This window comes from Typopeltis vanoorti, chromosome 9 (assembly GCF_054136105.1).
Source record: "Typopeltis vanoorti isolate ZY-2024b chromosome 9, IOZ_Tvanoo_1.0, whole genome shotgun sequence".
Lineage (NCBI taxonomy): Eukaryota > Metazoa > Arthropoda > Arachnida > Uropygi > Thelyphonidae > Typopeltis > Typopeltis vanoorti.
In genome coordinates this window covers 47,946,423-47,969,348 of record NC_143557.1, presented here as the reverse complement: position 1 = coordinate 47,969,348, position 22,926 = coordinate 47,946,423, and the positions used below count along the sequence as shown (strand labels likewise).

General features: G+C 36.4%; 1 protein-coding gene across 3 annotated transcripts in view; it reads left to right on the top strand.

The window, feature by feature from the left end:
• The window catches only part of LOC150103019 (casein kinase I-like), a 282,371-nt gene that overhangs the window by 23,631 nt on the left and 235,814 nt on the right, over window positions 1-22,926 (top strand). The gene's annotated exons all lie outside the window — the stretch shown is intronic.

Below are 22,926 nucleotides of genomic sequence, written 5' to 3'. Positions count from 1 at the left end.
GAACCCAAGCTGGCTGACTTGCTAAGAACTTTCTATATGCTTTCTTCTTTTCCTTGACTGCTTCTTTAACTTCCTAAGTCCACTATCTAATCTAATCCTGTGGCTTCCTCTTTAAGAGGGTTGCAGCTGATGAACAGTCTGCTTCCATGCCTCTCTATCTCTTGCTTCTGTAAGATTCTTGCCAATCCAATCTTTGATGTTGTCTTTTGTTAGATCTTGAATGAGGAATTTTCATTGAAAATTATTTCATTCAAGATTTAACAAGAATAAAATAACTAAGAGATACTTGTACTATAGTAAGGAAACAAATTGCAAAAAGGGAGCATAAATGAATAACTTTAATGTGATGTACAAAGAAAAAATAAATTTTGTTTGTCTAAATAGAAATTCCGTTTTGTAAGTTGTAGCGATCAAAATGTATTCTATGTGAAAGGTATATCCAGAGAACAAAAGTCCAAGGGTCACGTGCTAGCCACCCAGTTTGGCGTAATGCCTGAGACGAAGGCTAACGCAGAAGGCGAATTGAGCTCACGTTTCCCAAAAAGAGTGCTCCTTGAGGAGAAGTGTTATGACGAAACAGCTTAAGGGCACAAGGGAAAATGCTGTGTGAAGATCTCTGCAGCAGAAAAGAGGGTGCAGTGAAGATGGAATAAGTAAGTATTTGAGCGAGCTTCAATCTTTCTCGAGTTTTGTTCCTGTTCTCGCTTGGACCTGAGGTTGCTAACCAGTAGAAGAAAGCGCTACGATGTTGGACGGCAAGCTTCCCCCCGTGAATGCTTGATGGATACGGGCAGTACTCGAGATGTACTGTTTCGGGCTGTCATTCCGATAGAAGTCCTACCGGAATGAGGCAGCAGAAAGTTATTTCCCAAAGGCGGGAACGCTGACCATAGTGACCAGCAAAAGATCGAGACGAACGCTAGCATCGCTAAGTGCAGAGAAAGGCTTATCGGATGAACAACATGACCTCCACGTGGACGCAGACTGATGGAAGTGCAGAGTCTTATCCAACAAAAGAAGACAGACCAGGCGGAGATGGTAATCAGACCCAGTGATGGTAACGTACAGAACTTTCTTACTTATTTTCCAATAGTATTAGAAGGAAAGGCAAATCAGTTTCTGGTGGAAAGGAAATTATGGACAAATACTTAGGGAACTTTGAATGACTAATATGCTTAACAATTGGCTGGTGTTTTCATTAGACTGGTTGTCTGAAAACTTATGCTCGTGTGTGACCAAATTAATGTGAGGAGCTAGAATTGTAGATAAAATCTGATTCAAAATTTTGTATTGTGAATGTTATGTGTATCATTGATTAACTTAGAGGCTAGAGTTGTTGATTATGTATTAGAATGTTCACTTGTATTCGCCAGTTTGATTTAGTGTTTAATTGATTAAATTCTTGTGTATATTTGAACCTAATTGTAAGTGCTCTAAGATCCTAATAAACATGTTTTGTTATGTAAACCTGAGTGTTGCCTAAGCATGAGACCAACTTACCACTCATAAAATCTGAACCTATGCAAGGGGAATAAGAAAGGGGAATTTAGAATGTAGAGTCACGACTGCTAGCTAAGAATTCTACAAATGCTGTAGAACTTTAGTAAGATAAAACGGCTTTAAGATTCTGGGAAGGTCTCTCTGAACAAGGATTCTTCTGTCCTAGGACTCTGACTGGCACAGCTTTAAAAAACAAATTTGTCACTGTCTGAAAAGGAGACGGCCCCAGAAAGAAGGTCTAAAGAATTCACTCCTAGTTGGTGGCTAATTTTCACTTTCATAGGGAAATTACAATAGGGCGATTCAGAATTTAAGGCTAGAAATTTCTGGATGGGATAGATCACAGTATAGGAAGGAAATTACATTAAGGAAATCATCAGGATTTTAGAGAAAGCAACATCGTAACACTTTCCATTGCAGTCTGGGTCTTCCTCTCTTTCCCTCAACCATCCCCTGCAATACTATTCTGGGAAGCTCTCCAGAAGAAACCCCCCCCCCCCCTCATCAAATGGCCTGCAAATGCTATTTTTCTATCTTTGGATACTAGCCATATAGTCTCTTTTCATTTTGAATCTTTTAAGAACCTCTTTATTGCTCACTCTTTCAGTCCAGCTGATACGATCCATTTTTCTCAAGCACCACACATTTCAAATGCATTCAATTGGTTACTCATCTTGTTATTGATTGTCCAGGACTCATATCCATACATCCCCACACTCCAGATCATTGTCTTGAGGATTCTTACTTTCAACTGTTTGTTCAGATTTCTGTTTCCTAATATGTGGTGTATTTGGAAAAATGCTCCTTTTGCTTTTTTAATTCTGTTCTTAATTTCATAATTACTTCTATTGTCTTCTGCTAACCAACTCCCAAGGTACTCAAAACTTTTTACATTTTCTATTCTTTGTCCATTCAAAGTGATTTCCATCCCATCATTTCCTTTCCTTGAAATCTTCATCACTTTTGTCTTCTGAATGTTTATTTCCATTTTATATCTCTCATTTCCAACCCTGTTCAGAATTCTTTGCAAGCCTTCCTCTGTTTTGCTCATAAGTACAATGTTATCCGCATATCTTATATTATTTATCAGGTGTCTGTTTATCTTTATTCCATCCTTCAGATCTTCCAAGGCCTCTCTCATCATCCATTCACTATAGACATTAAAAAGGAGTGATGACATCCCACACCCTTTCTTATGGGGATCTATTCAGTATCCTCTCCTTCAAATCTGACCTTGGCTTCTTGAGTTTTGTATATTCTTAACAAAATTCTCATAATATTTTTATCTGATCCTATTTTATGCAAAATATGAAATAAAACAGAGTGATTAACGTTATCGAAAGCTTTTTCATCCAAAAAGCATAGATATAAATCTTTATTGCACTCCATCATTCTTTCCCCCCAATATCCATAGTGTTGTAATAGCTTCCCTGGTTCCCCTGTTTCTCCTGAAACCAAACTGTTAAATTTAATTCATTAAATGATTCTCTGGATGGATCAAGAAATGTTTTTTTCAATGTCTGTCACTGAATCTCCAAGGTCTAGTTGCTTTCAAACTTTCGTTTTTTTTTTTTTTTTTTTTTTTTTTTCCTCTTGAATAATATTGATATATTTGAGTCTATAGTTTACCTTTGAAAGCTGTTGATCTTTGATTCTTTTTAGAACCTACCTTTGAAAGCTGTTGATCTTCGATTCTTTTTAGAACTTGCACATTTTCTTTTCAACATGATATCAACAGTAACATAGTAAGAAAGACTTTTCTTCTATCTTCTCTCCATGTGAATGTATGCACATCTTTATGTTGGGACATATTGCTAATAATGATTAGTCACTGTCCTGAACAGAAATGGCAGTCCCATAAGTTTTGTTCTTTTCTTCAGATTTGTGATAGAATTGATATTTGATAAAGAGAGGATGGTAAATTCAGTAAGTCTGGTGGTATTGCTAATATGCTTGCTATTCATAACTGTATTTTTTAAGGAAATTACAATGTAGATTAATATTAACTAAGATATATTTAATTAATATTCCAATATTTCACAAAGTCAAATTGCCATCGTCAGGGAACAAAATATAATGAGATAGATGCACTAACCAAGTAATGAAGATGAAGCATGTCAACTGAGAGTAGTACTAAATGATGCTTGTAGTATATTAAATCAGGAGTCCTTGGCTTTTTTGTTGAAGTATGGAGGATGAGATCTTCACAAATTCGGGGCCATTTTGTGCAATGAAATTTGTCGAGTTTAGGGTAATTTCTTAAGGCAGAGGCAGATTCAAAGAAAAGTCTTTTGTATTTACATGTGCTGCAATCGAGTAAAGTGGCTTTCTTCCAGAGTATTCTATAGTGAGTGTCTAAAGCATGATCAGCAAGTCCTGAGTGACTGTAGTAATGGAATTGGATATAGTCCTTATGTTCAGCAATTCTGATGTTGCTGCATGTTTGGCCATAGTAGGATAGTTTACAACTACAAGGGATCTGATAAACACTTGGTAGGTCTTAGTGGAATGGAGAAGGGATGCTAATTTTTTATATGGTCTGTAAGTGGTTGAAAGGTTGTATTTTTTTAGGATTTTTGATAGTTTTTCAACTGTGCCTTGGATATATGGAATAGTGATAACTTTAGTGTAGTCTCTGTTCGGGGGAGGGGAGGGTGTGTGTGTGTGAGTTTGTGGTTTTAATATTTTTTGGAATGGTAGGAATTGTAGCCATTGGCTATGAAGGTGGTCAAGTTCATTGGAGAGGGCTCTGTTATCTGAACTAATTAATTTAGACCTGTTATATAAAGTTTTCATAATTTCATGCTGTTGAGAGTGGGGGGACGATGATGTGACTGCTTATGAATGTATCTACTATTGAGTGGGCTTTCAGTAAACAGAGAATGTCAGGGATACATCAAGCTGGCATGTAATGTATCTCGGAAGGGGGGGGGGTGAATTGTTATTTTCATTTATTATACACATGTATTCACAAAAATATAATATAGTAATTTTATTCCTGCAAATATTTCAGCCAGAAACTAACTTGTCATCATCAGTGCATCAGCAAGGTGAAGAATAATTACAATGTCACCTTGTGATTATGCTGAATCACTGATGATGACCATTTAGTTTCTGGTTGAAATATTTTCAGTAATAAAATTACTATATTCTTCTGAATACGTGCATATAATACATAGTATAATAGCACAGTTTCTATTAAAAATTTGTTTTTATTTTCTTATATAAACAGGATCCTGGGATGTTGATTGTTTAAGTGTGTTAAAAATATGTTGAGCGCATCCAAACGGAGAACACATCATCAACAAAGTCTAAATGGGGCAGAGTTTAGCGCTTTCCTCTTCAGATGCTTCCATGAAAACATTAGCCTGGAAAGGGTGAGAAAGCAGAGAACCCATGGCTGTTCCTTCTATTTGTTTGTAGAATTTTTCTTGCCAAACGAAATGGCCAGGGTTTAACAAATGACATTGCAGTATATAACATATGCTGCAATGTCATTTGGAAGCAGTATATTTGCTTTCAAATATACTGCAATGTCATTTCTTAACAAATGACATTGCAGTATATTTGGAAGGATAGTTTTAGATGGTTAAGATAAGGTTAAGGGTATTAGCAGGATGATAAGAATCATGTGGTATTCTGGGGTAGATAAGCTATCTCTTTAAGTTGCACATAATGGTAAATAACTTAGTCTTCTTTCGTATGGAGCATCCTTCAACCACTGTGTGAGCCTTGGTTCTCCAACATGTGTGTAAAGGCAGTCCCAGGAAAAAAATTCAGCAGATTACCAGTGGTTGAGATCATAATTTCTAGCTTCACACTGCAACAGCTTAAAAAAACAAACAAAAACAAAAAAACCCCAACAAATGCAACTGTGGCATTCAAAAGTTCTTGGGTAACAACTTTACCACATCCAGATGATACTGTTGTAACATCCGGATGACCTATTGACAACATTCTTCTACTTCAACTCGTGTATTGATGACCAACACAAAGAAGAGGTGTATACATCTCTTTAACAAGAATTGCTCAGTGTATACAGAAATAAATCTGAATAACTTAGGCACCAAAAAGTTCTGATCCTGATGGTATCCCATGTGTTGTGCCTGGTAACTTGTGTTCCAGAATTAACATCTATCTTATATTACATTTTTAATTTTCCTACTCTACTAACATTTACCCACAGCGTGGAAAAAAAAACAAAAATTCAACAAAAAAAAAAGTGGCTTATATCCCTTAAAGACCTTTTGCGTATCCCTAAAGATATGCTTACTTTTACTTACTATAGTAAGCATATCTTTTATGACTACTATGGCTGTCAGATTATTTAACCATCACTCTGACTATGGTAGTAATGTATGATAAATTTACAACCTTTATTGACTGAAATTCACATTTAAAAAAAAAAAAAAAAAATGGGGGGAGGGAGGATAAGGTGGCTAACAAATTATTATCCAGTTTCTCTTTATATTGGTTCTCTCAAAAATCAGAAATCATGACTTTTTCTTACAGATTGATGGCAGATGTTTATAGTGGAAGAACCAAATATAATCCTTAGTTTCAACAATTCTGATATTAACTGGTCTGTCAGGCTGTAGCAGGGAATAATAATAATAATAAAAGCAAAGGTTATTATTAGTAGGCAAATTTAAAACCACAGTTTAATTGGTAGATTCCTTAGGGATTTAAGGATTGATATTGCATGGATCCTGCTGTAGCAGCAGCATAGCAAAAATTAGAGGTCTCTCTCATGTCAGAAATTGAATCCAGGCATCCTCAGTATCATTATTTCATCTCTAGAGTAACACACGTTTTTTATGTGAATTACAGTCAAGAAAGGTTGTAAACTTATAATGCATTACTACCATTAGTGGGCTGAGGATAAGATAATATGATATCCATGCTCTAGAGGAGTATTTCTCAACGTTTTTTGGATCAAGCCCCACCTCAACACCTCAAAGATTTTGATGTCCTCCTCGCTGACAGTGGTGAGTGTTTTGAGTATATCAGTGATGAGGTGACGAATGCAACATCATTTTCTAACTCCCCCAGTATTCAAATTGCCCCCCCCCCTGTGGGGCGTTTTTTTTTTTTTTTTTTTTTTGTCACCACATATTTACAGATAACTTCAGGTTTGATCTATATCCCAAACCATGTGGTTCAAAAATGTTTCCATTAAAAGTTTAAATTCAAATAGTTTGAACCATGTGGTTGGAATTCTCTGCTAAATTTAAGATATGAATCATTCTTATCTTAAATTGTAATGGCTCTCAGCAATTTTCACCACTCATGCATTACAGATTATACGTGTGAGGATAATACTCTTATTTTTTAGCATTTGTGTTGTTGGTTATTAACAAATTTTGAAGTGGAGTCAAATAATTAATATTAAAATATTTAACTGGTATTATATATTTCTCTTTAATATATCTTAAACCTTTAATGTGGATCATTGATTTAAAATTGGATATTTGAAATGCATAATACAAAATAGAGAGAAGGAATGAAAAAGACTGTGGGTTACCACAATCATTTTCATGTGTGAAATTTTCAACTGTGAAAATGAACAGGTTGATGTATTTAGTATCAAATATTTGTAATAAAAGTAATGAGTGTGCTCCATTAATTATAACACAGTTGTTAAAAAATAAATATCTTTATAATTATTTGTGTTTGAGTGCATTATTACTATAACTTCTTCCAAAATTTCCCTTCTCTGAGGCTGGTGTTGCTAAAATTTTAAAACGAGTATGCCATTATTACTAAACTTTTAAAAGGAGTACACAGGTACTGAAAGTTTGGGAAGCACTACTCTAGAGACTAACATGGAATTTTTCAAGTCTCTAGTAAGCACGGTTGTGGTCTTGCACCAACCTGTCTGATTCTGACTCACTTTATTTTTTAGCATAATGGGAGTTTAGCATGGTATCTCTGCAAACATAAGAGACCAAAATTTCAGTTTTTGAAGGTAAATGTTATCTTCCTGATGGTGTGTTTTGCTGAGAGAAACCATAAGCAGTTCTGGGAGTATTTCCTTGGAAGGCCTGTTTTGCCCATTAAACAACTAGAACATTCTTATTTCAGCAAGTTTATACTATTTAGTGTCTGTTAATGAGACATATATATTAGAGAGAGTACTTGAATTTCCAGTCTAAGGCTACTGCTCTTGAATATTTCTATCTCTTTAACACTTTTCAGACTATAATGGAGGGCTTAGCTTCATTCTTTACTTCCAGATGTTTATTCATGTATTTCTTTGGTTGATTTCTCCACTGTTTTGGATTTAGTATGCATTTTTAGCAATGAGGATTAATGTCATGGAGTTAAACTCCAAACAGTTGCATTGATAATTTTAGGAATTATTTGGACACAACACTTTGGCATGGGCACTCATAGGTGCTCTTATCAATATCATAAACACTTGGAACAAACTTTTCCATCATGATTGAACTCTGGCAGATTTCTTATAGATACCTTCCAATTAAGTGGATAAAATCACATTACTAATACAGTAGTCTATATGATACGCTTTGTAATACCTGTTAGGGCAACAAAACAATGAGGTTTCTGATTTGTTCTATACATCACACATGGCCCAGATTATGCAATGTACTTTGCATCCCACTGCTCATGTTTTGGATGATTATCTTATTGCAACTCCTATCTCCAGTTGGTAAAAGGCAGAATTTTCTAATTTTCCTTCTGAATTTTCTAATATCACTCTTTTGCAGTTTTATATAAAAGTTCAAGCAATTATTGTTATTTTATTTATAATTTTTTAATATATATATTATTATTATTATTATTTTTTTTTTACATGGAGAGTAATTTTTGTTCATTACATTATAGGATACTTATCTAAAAATCAGTTGGCTTTTTTTATTGTATGAATGGGGAGCCTTGTCATGAACAGCAAAGGGAAACATTTAGCATGTGGTTATGGCTTAACTTTTTATTTTGTTTCAGGTGTTTTTGAGTTGTGTGAATTTACCCTTCTCTCGGTTTTCTTTTTTTATATTATAATGCAAATGATGAGAGAGAGAGAGAGAGAGATTCAGACTCGCAAAATATCCCCAATAAAGGTTGAAATGGTTCTGGTAGTGAATTTCTCATAATGTATAGCATTATTTATTTTATTTTATTTTTTACATTTTTGGTTTAATGAAATGAAGAAAAATTATTTAATTCTTTCATTCCTCAACTTACCTCCAGATATTGCCAACAATGCAGGCTTTCATGTCTAATGGCTTTACTGAGGCCTTTATTAACAAAGTCATTAATGGTTATGAAATTTATAGGTCACCTACCTCTCAAGAAGTTATCAAACTGTATTGCCTTGCCTTCAGTTGTATTTCTGAGAGGATCACCAACTTTTTTTTGTCTGGTTAATAAACGATCCATGTTTCTAGGCTCTGCAAAGACTAAGCCTTATCCCCTGGTGTTTATCAGATATACTGCAATGGGCTGTCTTACTTCAGCTGAATTGGAATATCTGTAGCTGTTCATCATGAACATTTTGACTACATTATCCTACAGTGGGCTACATTGCTGAACATTCCATCTCTGCCAATCATTAGTCCCTTTGGAAGAAGACTAATGTCCTACACAGAAGCCTCTGTCTTTGAGAATAGTTATCCAGAAAAGCTCCGAAACCTTCACCACTCCAATAAAACAAAATTAAAATTAGTACCGAAAAAGTACTTGAGGCTCTGCACTGTGCGTGTATGTGACTTACAGGTTCTCATGTTGGGCTTTCATTTTGTTATTTATGCTTATTTAATTAAAATTTATACTAATGTCTTTGATACTTGAGAAAAAATTCTATGAAATAAAACATGCCTTATATTGCCTTCTGTTGTTGTTATTATTGTATTATGCCTACTTACATCCCTGTTCTTCACAATACATTACTTAGTGGTAGTATGAAATGTTAAATTATCAGGAAAAAAAAATGCTGATAAGAAAGTGCTAAAATGATGATAAAATGTTATCTTCTTTCATAATATATCTAAAATGATAATTACATTATTAAAGGTGTCAAAGGTTAAGAATGTTATTCCAGTTTTTAACTCTCTTATGTAATAATTAGCCCTTTAAAGCTTACATTAGCAGCCAAGGAGCATTCCTTATTGTATATTTGGAAAAAAAAAGTTTTCTCCCAAACTTATGAAAAGCTAAAACTTTTTCTGAAGAAGATGTTCTCTGACCTATGTGGCCAAACTATGAATGCTGCAAGAGATTATCTTTCCTTCAGTTTAGAAATATGAAGGAGAATTCTGAAGTGTCTCTTTATTCCCAAAGGAAAAAAAAATATGTAAAAGAGATAAACAATTTGTCTATGTATGGAAGTTGTGTAAAGGTGTGGTGAAGAGGGTTATAAGGAATAGATTTTTGATGAGTAAAGTCAAATTTTAACATGGAGGTTGGAATTACCAGCATTCCCAATGCATTAGGAATGCTGGGAGCATAAATGAGTGTAAGGTCTAGCATTATTACTAGTTAAGTGTGTGCCTCTCCACAACTAATCTGCTGATTCCAGGGAGGTTGTTGTAATGTATGTTAATAGCAGGAGATCGTAATGCTAGAGTTGGGAAATAATCCATTCCCAAATGTCTTAGAAAACTATGGAGAAATTTGTAAATAACAGTGGTCAAGAACTATTAGACTTCTGTACTTTCAGTAATTTTAAAATAGCCAATACTTTATTTAAAAAAAAAAGAATATAAATAAATATACTTGGAATGGCAGAGGAACAAGATCTATAATTGAGAATATCATTACTAATCAGAAACTAGCTCCACATGTAAGAGATGTACATGTTTACAGAGGAAGTGAAATTTTTTCAGATCATTATTTAGTAGTCTCTAAAATTGAAATACTAGCAAAATGGAGAAAGGAAGTAAATAAGAAAAAAACAAGAAATAGAACAAGATGCATTAGACCCTTCCCATAATGCAATAGATGCATTATGGGAAGGGTCACTTTGACCGGTTTTTGACCTTCATTGAAGTATGTTGAAGTGTGGGGATACCTCTCCAAAAACTCGTGCGATTCCTAAAATCACTCAACCATGAGTGACCCGAAGGATTTAGCTCAATACTCAGCAATGGTTCTGCCAGGCTCATGCCATCACCAAGCAAAACCCTCAGCAGTGGCTTCACCCAGTAGCAGGTCCAACCTACCACTGAGCAGAGCTGCTCATACTCACAGAAAAGCAAGCACCAAAGCCACCAAAAGACCACTTCAGCAGACTTTCCACATCCATGGTCAAAAAATGGCATTAGTGGGAGCCAGACTCAGAAGTGATACAAAGGTTGAAGTAATGCAGAAGTCATATTTCCATATACAAGTAGTCAAAAGGTGTCACACCTTATTACTAAAATACTCTGGATTAGAGATAGATGTTGAAAGTTTTTCACTTTGTTATATTATAAATTAAAGATTCCAAGAAATATGGAAATATGACTTCTGCATTACTTCAACCTTGGTATCACTTGTGGGTCTGACTCCCACTGATGAGACCTCAATAAAGATCGAAACCGACATAGGTAGTGACCCTTTCCATAATTCATAGCATTATACATATCCGTAAGGATACATGCTTTGCATTATGGGAAACTAAAGCAAGTGATGTGAAGTCATTAGCCTCTATATACAAGTATCCCAGTCATGAAGTTACTTCACACGCAAACTTTGTTTGCTTACACTTATCAGTGGTAGCTTACACTAAGTATCCTGACCCTTCCCATAATGCATAGTATTATACATGTCTGTAAGGATATGTGCTTTTCATTATGGGATACTAAGGCTAGCGATGTAAAGTCATTAGCTTCTATATGCGAATTGCCCAGTCCTGAAAACACTTCAGGTGCAAACTGTGTTTGCTTACACTTGGATAAAGGATTAAACCAAGAATATAATTTCTTGGCATCTTTAATTTATACAACAAGGTATAATCCAAATTTGTCTTGTCTTAAGCTTTTTTCATGAACCATTGAGGTTCTTAGCTGTACTTCATGACTGCAACCGTTTCGAGGATAAGGTGGTTGGCCCTGTGCCTCCAGCGCCATTATCCTGTCTCTGTAGTGATTTTCAGTAAGATTTGCAAAATACCCCTCTACAGCTGCAATCAGCTCTTGATTTGAAGAAAAACACTAACCAGCGAGGAAGAGTTTTAGTTATGGGAAGAGATAGAAGTCAGAGGAAGACAAATCTGGGGAATAAGGTGGATGTTCCAACAATTCATAGTGCAGATTCCCTTAATTTTCCAATTGGCAAAACACCTTTGTGGGCAGGTGCATTGTCCTGATGAAAGATGATTTTTTTCTTCTGCAAACCGGGTCTTTTCTCATGAATTTTTTGTCTTGTTTTGCTTCAGACAGCTGAAGCAAAAGTGTATAAAACAAACTACTTCATAAAATGACTTGCAATTTCACATTTCACAATTTTCTAAGATGTACCAACTTAGAAAAAAAAAATCTTGCAGATGGTGTTGCCATCTATGGTCGAGGTAGAGAAATTTTTAGACCACCCTCATACTTGCTAGTTTCTTGTGCATCATTGCCATAATCCACCAGGGTGGCCTTACAGTTTTAACAGTGTGACCCTTGAATTTCAGGTCCTTGTCTACCATCACCCCCACCTCCTGTAAGATATCCCTGCCAATTGTATACTCTGCATCCCATCTTTGCTTCCCAAATTTTAAAACCTTACACTTTGCAGCTTTGAACTTGTACACCCACTCACTTGCTCATTCACTCAATCTTCAAGTACTTCCACAAACTTCAACATCTGCTCTGCTTTTCATTGTTCTTCTCAACTACAAATCACCATTGAAACTTGTTCCAGTATCATTAACATACACATTAAACTGGTGGCCAAAAGCAGACCCTTGGATATGACTCTGCCATACACAACTGGCCAACACCTATCAGACAACCAGTCTCAAATCCAGCATACTAATCCAGTGGTCTCCAAACTTTTTTGATCATGTATCCCCCAAGACAGAAAAAATAAATAGCACGTACCCCCAATTGATTGAGCAAAAATCTATTGTAATAAGTATTATAAAGAGGAAATATGCCTTGTATCATCATATAATAATTAAAAATGCTAGATATTTTTACACATTATTTTTATTATTAACAGCTTACAAACATATTTATTACAATATTTAATGTGAACAATGGCCTTGCATTTTATTATTATTATTATTATTATTATTCAGGCCTCCAAGGAGTCAAAAGACTCATCGAGGGGAGGTCCCCCCCCTGAGAAACACAAAGTCTATCATACCACTCTTTAAACTCGCTGACCGTTCTCGCTCCCACCACTCCATCAGGCAATGCATTCCACGGTTCAACCACCCTCCACACAAAGAAACCACTCCTTACCCTCTTACTCACAGTTTTCTTTCGTAACTTCCAGGGATGGCCTCTTGTCATCATTCCTTCCGGCTGTTCAACCAAGCAAAAGAACTCCCCAGTGTCAACCCTATAACCACCTCTCAACAGTTTAAAAGTCTCAATCATATCACCTCTCCTTCTTCTATCCACCAAACTCTGCAGTCCACATTCTCTCAGCCGATCCTCATAACTATCCTTGTACAGTCCTGAAACCATCTTTGTCATCCGTCTTTGTATCCTTTCCACTGTTAATTTATCCCCTTCAAATCCTGGGGACCAAATCTGAGAACAATAGTCCAAGTGTGGTCTGATCAGAGACTTATACAACGGAATGATAACCCTCTTATCTCTGCAGGTCAGTGTCCTTCTCATAATAGCAGCAATCCTCTGTGTTACCTTCACTACCTTTGCAATATGTTCCCTAAACTTCAGGTTTCTATCAATCATCAACCCCAGATCTCTTGTCTCCCCTACTTCCTCCAGTATAACTCCTCCTATAGAGTATGCAGCATCCCATCAATGTTTCCCAAACCTCAAGACCTTACATTTTGCTGCATTAAACTGACATCCCCATTCATTTGCCCATCTAGCTAGTTTATTTAAATCCTCTTGCAGGGCTACCACATCTGCACTATTACTAATAATCCTTCCCAGCTTCGCATCATCTGCAAACAACTGAATATCCCCCTGCAATCCACTGGCTATTGTCATTGATATAAAGGTTAAACAATATAGGTCCTAGTACTGAGCCCTGTGGGACCCCACTTGTAACCCTCTGCCTCCTGGAAACTGCTCCACCATACACAACTCTCTGATACCTATCAGACAGCCAATCTTGAATCCAGTTGACCAATCTGACATCCAGACCCATGTGCTGCAACTTAAATATCAGCTTATCATGTGGCACCCTGTCAAATGCCTTCGCCAAGTCTAAGAAAATTGCAGTATATGCCTTTCCCTCATCTAATGTTCTTCTAACTTTATTATAAAAGGCTAGCATATTGCTAAAACAAGAGCGTCCTTTCACAAATCCATGTTGATTCCCACCGATAACATTACCCTCATCTGCCCAATGCTGTATACGGTCCCTCACTACTTTCTCCAAGATCTTAACAACTACTGATGACACACAGACTGGCCTATAATTAGACTCTTCCAGTCTGTTACCACCCTTATGCAATGGCACTATCTTACCTTCCTTCCATTCCCTGGGCACCTTTGCCAAAGCCAGACTTTCATTGAAAAGCCACGTTAAAGGTACTGTCAATTCCCTAGCACATTCTCTCAAAACTCGTGGTGAAATACCATCCAGTCCCAGCTTTACTGACATCCAGAGTACTCATTATCTGAAACACACTCTCCTCCTGTACCTCCAGACCTCGAACCAGTCCTATCCCTCTAGCATTAAAACTGACTCCTCTAGGATGAAATACTCCAATAAAGTGTTCATTGAACAATTCCACTATGTCCTCTGCATCAGTCACTCTATTCCCATTTTTATCCCACAGTATCATTCTTCCACAGTCATTTCTCCTCCTACTGGCCACATAGCTAAAAAATTCCCTAGGATTTTCTTTGGATCTTAGGGCCAATCTCCTCTCATATTCCAGTTTCGCTTTCCTTACCACACTAGTCACTCTTCTGGCCTGTGTCTTATATTCCTCATGCATCTCTTCACCTGTCTCCTTATATCTCTTCCATAGCCTCTTTTTCGCATGAAATTCCTGTTTAATATTGTTTGTCATCCACTTTACTCCAAATTGCGTCCTCTTCTTCACTCGTGGCATACAACTTACCATTGCTGATAACAAATATTCTTTCACAATTTCCCACGCACTAGTGATATCCCGGCCTTCCAATTCCTCCCTCCATGAAACTTCTCGAAGTTGACGTCTAAGACTATTATAATCACCTGCCTTATAATTCCACATAAGTTCCCATCTCTTTGATACTCCTGCATGTCTATTCATTTTCCAAGTCAACACCATATGGTCACTCTCTCCAACTGGTGGGAGAGACGTCAACTCAGTTATTATCAACTCTTCTGATGCTATAACCAAATCCAAAACTTTTGAACCTCTTGTTCCCTCTGTTACATGTTGCCTAAGACATTTGTCCCTCAAGAATTCTAGAAATTCCATTCCCCTATTGCTACATGCATCTTCCTCTCTCCAATTTATACTACTGAAGTTAAAATCTCCCATAACAATCATTCTTCTTGCACTTGCCAAACTTAGCTGTCTAAACATCTCCTGGTCTCCATCCTCTGTGCTCCTGGGTCGGTAGCAACACCCCACTAAATATCCTGTCTTGCCTACCTCTACTTCACACCATACGCTCTCAAAATCATTTGTCTCACTTCCTTCCAAATTCTCCACTCTTAGAGGACATAGGTCATCACTTATCATAAGCAGTACCCCACCACCACGCTTTCCCCTCCTATCCTGATGAAAAATGCTATACCCAGCGACTTCTATTCCTGTTGTTATATCCCCTTCTATCAACCACGTCTCAGTGATCGCAATAATTTTTGGCCAGGCTGATGCTATCTGCGCCACCAATTCCTCCCCCTTATTCCGGATACTCCTGGCATTAGTATAAAGCATATAAATGCCATTGTTTCTATACCCAGCATTATCCCTTCTAGACTCCACTTGGGCTCAGTGTTACCTGACATTGTCTCCCTTCTCCCAAGTATCCATTCCCACAAGAGGCCACCCCTGCTATCATCCTCCCTGGGACACACTGACTCGTTCAGAACAGCAATCTCTCCAGATGCCTACGTCCTTTCTCATTCAAATGTAAACGGTCTCTCACATACAATTCCTCTCTTTCCTCAAACGCACTCCAAGCATCCACATATACCAGTCCTCTCTTGTCACACATTCTCGCTATTATGCCATTCAATATCACCGCTCTTCTGCTCAGCTCATCATTATCATACCTAGGCAACACGCACACTATTTTTCCTCTCTCTGTCTTCTTCCGTACAGTCTCAAGCAAAAATCTCATATCTCTCGCTGCCCGACTTACATTACCACTCAAGTCATTCGTTCCTACCATCACAATCATCTCATCCACCCTGTCACCTCTCTTAATTGCCATAGCCACCCTTTCTATTGTTCCTCCTGGCAAACACTCCTCACGCATCCTATCTTGAACACCACGGATCATTGAGTTGCCATACATTATACCTCTTACCATTCCCTCGCTCCTATTGTTTCCATTCTCTCCTCTTCTTTCATTCCCATACCTCTCTCTTCTACTGTTTCCATTCTCTCCTCTTCTAGCACTCCCATACATCTCTCTCATTCCCTCTTTCCTACTGTTTCCATTTTCTCCACTTCTAGCACTTCCATATCCCTCTCTCATTCTGTCTCTCCTACTACTGTTTCCATCCTCTCGTCTTCTAGCATTCCCATACCTCTCTCTCATTCCATCCCTCCTACCGTTTCCATTCTCTCCTCTTCTAGCACTTCCACATCTCTCTCTCTCTCATTCCGTCTCTCCTACTGTTTCCATCCTCTCGTCTGCTAGCATTCCCATACCTCTCTCTCATTCCCTCTCTTCTACTGTTTCCATTCTCTCCTCTTCTAGCACCCCCATACCTCTCACTCATACTCCCTAAATTCTCTCTCTCTCCTACTCTGATTCGCCTTGCATTTATCTCTTCCATTCTCCTAATCTTATCTTTCATACTTCTGCTCTCATTCACAAGACATTCCACCTCCTCTTTCAACTCATCTATCTCCCTCTGCAGGTCAGTCACTCTTAATCTAAATTCACTCTCCCAAACAAAACCATCTCCTAAACTTTCACAGTCACTCACACCTTCCACATTATCAACTATTATTTTCTCATTCTCTCCTGTCACACTACTTGTCTTCCTACATTCATTCCCCGTTCCTGGAGCAACAAAGTCGGATATCGATATATCTAATGTACTTATTTCCTCCAACTGCCTGCATTTTACGCACATACGCTCTCCATTCTCTTTAACAAGCCACGTATGTAATTCCTGAGACGCATACATGCCGCAAGTACTGCATGCCACAAAGTCCCTTATGATATTGCTAATAATTGAGTTCTTAAATGGCGGAGGACTTGGCGTTACGCCACTTGCGACTGCTGCTGAATCCACCATCATTCCTTACTGCCGAGTAGCGGAATCTTTAATAATTATTCAATTAATAAATAAGAGGGGAAAAAAAAGTACAAACATCAGAACATTTAAGTACTAAATATAATTAAATAAAATGAAATATAACTAAATACAGTAACTTAGCTTCGTTTTGTCTTCCACCGTTACCCATTCGATTCCGACGGTACCAAAATATATTATATCGCGACAGCAACTAACTTCCAAAAAACAACCACTGAAGTACACTCGTATTCAGAGAAACAATTTAGCACTCAAAAATGTAGAAAAACAGGGAAAAAAGCGGACTATTCACCGATTGAATTCTTTCTTTCTTTCATAATTTCTTGAAATTCTGGTTTGATGGCTTCTGATACTGTGATATGTTACTTCTTTAAATTATCTGCAATGATTTCTATACGTCTACTAATAGTATTTGCTGATAAGGGAATACATTTTAGTGTATCTGCATATTCTTTTCCATGGATTATTTCTACCATTTTTATGGCGGTTGGGAGTACAAGTGTTTCCCCAATGGGGTGTGGCTTTGGTCTTTTGCAATTAAGAATGCAACCTCAAGAGATGCCTCCAAATATTTATCGTTAATTTTAGTGAATTTTTTTAAGTTGTTGGATTGAGAATTACACATCTTCAAACATCATTCAAAGAATTGTAAAGATTTGTGTTCATGTTCAGGATGTTTAGTTTTTAAGTGTCTTACTAATAATGATGGTTTCATACTTCCATTACATAGCGTCTCATGACACAGTACACATGTAGGACGAGGTTCATTGTTGACTATCGTCAATGTAAATCCCCATTTCAAGTAGTCTTCTTGATAATTTCGAACTTTCTTGGGTAACGTTTTGTTAAGTTTCAGATTAATGTTTTTATCACTTAATTTGACTGATAACGAACTTGTTTGAATAGAAGACTCAATCCTATCTTTTCCTTGTTGTTCGTCTGATGTATTAGTACTATCATAATTATTTTCAATTCGCGGTTTCTTTGGAGGAAATTTTTTAACCATTTATCCATTTTGTGAGGGTTAATTTGTAAAATTTAAATATAATTCATTTACTATTGATAATATCAAACACTTTTAAAAAATGAAAGCAATTTTTGGTAATATTAATTCACTCTTTCTAGTGTAAACGTAAAAGTAAGCACAAAAAGGTGTTGGAATTGCACAGAAACAATATATACTAAAAAAATCGTTAAACTTACTACTAATAGTCAAATAATTATTACAACTATGGTGTCATCTGTAGATAGCAGGATAACTAAGCAATTTTCCTTCTCTAGTTGGGCTTGTCAACACTAGGATGCGCTACAAACAATGACAATGATAAGAAGTAAGAGATTTACTCTCTAGTTTTAAAAAACATGACAGCTTTGCCATGGACGATTATGTGTGCAAAGTCAGCCAATGTGTGCTACTCGCAAATTTAAGTTTACAGGATCTTTATAACGTATTTTTCTATATTAGTTATATGTTTAATTGATGAAAGAAAGTAATATTCTTTATCTTTAATTAATTACTTAATTTTTTTCCTATCAATATAAAACTTTTTTTGACGTACCCCCACATATCGACTCACTTACCTCAGGGGGTACGCGTACCACACTTTGGAGACCACTGCACTAATCTGATATCCATTCCAATTGTTTCCAGTTTAATGACTAGCTTATCATGTGGCAATATATCAAATGACTTTGCAAAATCTAAATATACCACTGTGTATGGACTCCCTTGTCTAGTACATTTGTCACCTCATTGTAATAAGTAAGTAGGTTGGTAAAACAGCTTCCCTTTTTAAACCTATGCTGTCCAAAGAGAATGCTGCTGCTATCAACCAAATTTTGAATTTTGGTCCTCGCTAATCTCCCTAACAGTTAAACCAACTCTCAGACACACAGTTTGGCCAATAATTCAAAGCCTTAGTCTTATCAACTTTTTTATGAAGCAGAATAATTTTGTTATCTTTCCATTCCCTCAGAACTTATTCCAGTCTATGACTCGTGTTAAAAAGATATGTCAGTTGTAAACTCCTTAGAACGTTCCTTCAAAACACAGTGGTATATCATCAAGCCATACAGTCTTATTAACACGAAGTGAATTATGAAGTACTATTGTAGCATGTTTTTTCCCTATATTGGAAGGTATATTGTAACTTGACAAGCAATTATATATTTGCTTTACCCACAAATAGCATTATTTTTGAATAATGCTATTACCATTAGACAAATTTGTTAATAGAGAGCATTTGACTTAAGTTGCTCTTTTTTTTTATATTTTTTTAATCCTACAATGCACTATATGCTCTCTTATGAGCTTGTCTAATGCAGTGCATTATGATGAGGATTTGTTAGACTAGATCCCATCTTTATTGAGGTCTCTTTGAGGGGCACAACCCAGAGAGATACTGAAAATTATCTCAATTACAGAAGCCATTTTTAACATACTTGTAGGAAATTGTATATGTAATTAACATAGAGTATCACTACAGTACTCTGTCCGTGCAGTTAGCCTAGTGGCTTTGCGCTTCGCAACCATATGATTGGGGAAGGAGTGTCCCAGGTTCGATTCCCGTCGAAGACGTGAGGAATTTGAGGATCTTCCTCAGCCATAGCCAAGTTGGCCAGTCTTGGGCATGGGCAGTAGGGTTTTTTCCGCCAGTTTATCTGACGTTTTTTTATCCCGCAAGCAGGCAAACCGGCCCTGTGAACACCCACGGATCTACAGCCATAAATACTTAATCCCCATGAGGGGGGGGGTTCAATTTGCCCCAATAGGGATGGGGGAGAAAAAGGGAGGAAATTTCATACGAATAAATAAATAAATTACAGAATAAATAAATAAATTACTCTAGATGAGAGATAATTGTAACTAGTTTTTATCACTAGTTTGTAAAGTATATATTCTTGTTTTCATCCTTATTTGAAAAACATTATTTCTGTCATTGAGGCAGCCTGCTTTATCTCCCCAGGTCTAGCTTCTATAAATAATTTTGATGCTAGTCTGGATAACAGCTCTCACCATAATCCATGGCAATACATTCCTGACTGTTGGGTTGGGGGGGGGGTTGCTTTGTACTGGAATACAAAGCGAGCAACTTCGTGTGAGGTGATTTGCTGTCTATATATAAGTAGCTTAACTGTGAAGATATTTTTTGTGCAAACTTTTGTCATGTTAGGTAAAACAAGAAGAAAATTTCTTGTCCATTATTATAATTGCTTTCAGTATTATAACTTACTGTTTCTTCTTCTTAGGTCAGCAAACAGTGTTTCTTATTAGAATATGGCAAACATCTAAACATACTTTTGGACTTCACAGAAGAATTCCTTCTTGTTTTTCTGTTCGTGATATCTCTCTCTTTAGCATCTTCTGTATATAAGTCAAATCTTTTAACCATTGTATACATGCTCATCACATAATACAGTTTTAGTAATTCTGCACACTTCTTAAAGAATTATTTGAATTCACGTGATTTACTTGCCTTATAATTTTCATTTTTATTCAAGTCTTTGTCCATGATAAGCTCATAAAAAGCCCAATCAAGCCTTTCCAATGTTAAGCTCATAAAAAGAAATATCTGTATTGATCATGCAAACAAAAAAATTACTTAATGCGTATGAACAAAATTTAAATGCTGAATAAGATTTACAGTTTAATAAGTTGATCATAATTTCCAGCATTGTAGTTCAGCATATAGCCTGTTCTAAGGGAACATCAGTATAATTAGATACTTTCCAAGAAAGCACGGCGTGATCAGCATGATCCACATGGTCACTATAATTATCCAAACATTGATTGGATAGAATAGAATTCTCATGATAAGAATGTAGAGGAATTTATTGAATTATTGTGAGACAACTTTCTCATGCACCGTGCGAAGAAGGAACTCGAGGTCAGAGAGTTTTAAATTTTTTCATAGCATCAGAAGGAGTCTCTGTTGAGAATATGACTATTTTACTACCAGTTGATGACAGTGATCATGCTATGCTTTCTTGGGAAGTATGTAATTATATTGATGTTTCTATTAGAAGAGGTTGCATCCTAAACTACAAAACTGGAAGTCAACTTAGGAGAATACTGTCTTCGGTCCTATGGTATCAGTTATTGAATTGGAAAAATGATACCATAGGACCGAAGACAGTATTTTCCTAAGTTGACTTTGAAATATCAAAGATATTGCTTTGAAATATCAAAGCAATATCTTTGAAAAAGTCTTAAATGAGGCAGTATAATTTCCAGCATTGTAGGGATACATTAAGATGGAATATCTTAATGTATCCCTAGTGTTCAAAGAATAAATAGGTTTGGAATGAAATGGGTGTGCAACCTTATTAAGTAAATAATAAGAAAATTATAGGAAGATATATCATGAGAATAAGAGTGAGAAGAGTAGGAAATGTATAAAATGTAGGCCAGAAAAGTAATGAAATTGGCTGTGCAGGCAATCCAAAAGAATTTTATCCTTATGCCACAAGCAAAAGAAAGAATGAATGTGAAAGAATAGCTTTACTGAATGCAGATGGTACTCTAGTATCAGAAGCTAATGAGATTGTTCAATTAACGAGTGCTCACTTTGCTAAGATATATCAACCAGGAGTATGCAACATCGTGCACAGTGTTACTGCTACATTCAAGAGTTCGAGGTGCATGAAAATGAGGTTGATCTGTTGCATAACTTGGATAAGAGTTTGTCAATAGGGACAGATGGAATATCAGCACATTTGCTAACGAAATGTTTAGCAGAATTGGCTAGGCCTTTCACATGTTTGTATAACTTGTCTCAGCTCAGGAATGATAGCACAGGAATGGAAAGATTGTATGATAGTTCCAATGTACAAGGGTGGTGCAAAAACTTATGTGTTTAACTGCTGACCTGTCAGTATCTCTGGCGTGTTAGTGATGACTTTAGAGAAGTTAGTCAGAACTTGCATACAGAAATGGGTTGACTAAGCTATACACTGCAAGGAACAGCATAGATTTACTTAAGGAAGGTCATGTTTTAGCAATTTTCTAATATTTTATAACAATGTTATGGCTGAGTTGGATGAAGGGAATGGATACAATATGATAACATTGGATTTTGCTAAGGCATTTGATATGAAAGGCTGCTGCATAAACTGGAGTATGTGAGATTGGAATATAAACTCTTGACTTGGATAAGTGGATGGTTGACAGATATTAAAAAGTGATTTATGGCAGGTGTGAATCTGCAAGATTTAAGGTGACCAGTGGTGTACCTCAGGATTCAGTTCTTGGGCCACCGTTGTTCAGTCTATACATTAATGACATTAGGAAGGGTCTAACAGGAGATGTGCAGTTGTTTGCAGATGATGCAGATAGGCAGAGCAATCAGGGATGCTACTGATATCCAGCAATTGCAAAATGATTTAAATAGGCTGTAAATTTGGGTCAGTAAGAGATGCAGCATTCTCTTTGGACAGCATAGGTTTAAAAAGGGAAGACTGTCTTACCAATCTACTTATTACAATGAGGTGACAAATGTACTGGACAAAGGAATCCATACACAGTGGTATATTTAGATTTTACAAACAAAAATGACTATCAGTTTAATGTTAGTGTCATATTATATTGCTGTAAAAATTGCACATAAGTAAATTTACTTATATTGTTTTGCTTTTACAGAATCACAAATGTATATTAGTGGGGTTATGCTACAAGAAACTGATGAGGCAGATCTTGATGTAATGGTGGATAGGAATTTGAAGTTTAAAGGTCACATAGTAAAAGTTGCAAATACAACTCAGAGGATAACTGCAATGTTTAAGTAAACCTTAATTATGAGATTTAGATTATGAGGACAGATTGCAGTATGTGGATTACAGACTCTGGTTAACAGGAGAAAG